Source organism: Rhagoletis zephyria, unplaced genomic scaffold, assembly GCF_001687245.7.
Source record: "Rhagoletis zephyria isolate East Lansing unplaced genomic scaffold, Rhagoletis_zephyria_1.1 Rzeph_scaffold_03609, whole genome shotgun sequence".
Lineage (NCBI taxonomy): Eukaryota > Metazoa > Arthropoda > Insecta > Diptera > Tephritidae > Rhagoletis > Rhagoletis zephyria.
The window spans coordinates 46,652-47,199 of NW_016160692.1; positions in this window are offsets into that span (position 1 = coordinate 46,652).

A 548-nucleotide genomic window follows, 5' to 3' on the forward strand; every position below is an offset into this window, starting at 1 on the left:
TGCTGCATTAGTATATCTTATTACATTAAACGAGCAATTCTTGTATATATGTATATGTATATCCGTAGCGTTCTCGGAAACGGCTCTAACGATTTTGATGAAAATTTTTACCCAGATAATGTCTTGGGTTTTAAGGCTATCTGAATAGGCAATATCTCCGAGAAGACTTGTATAATGTTCCCACCTATTCGAAATTAGTTACAAATTAATTAAAACATCATAATATGGGTATCAAATGGAAGGTATTTTAAAGATCCCTAATTCAAAAATATTTTAAATAGGGTTGCTACCTATTTTGAATCACATATTTATTTAATTTTTTGTTTAGAAAAAAAGGTAAATTAAATATTACTATTCATGGGTACCAAGAGAAGGTTCTTAAACAATTCTTTCCCTATATGGGCGAAACCGAGAAATAGTCAACCAAAATCGCAAAAAATGCATGCAATTCGAATTCTCTATTTTCGATTCTACATAATTTATCTAAAACATCTCAATATGGATATCAAATGAAAGGTATTGTTGAGAACTTTGGTCAGAAAATATTT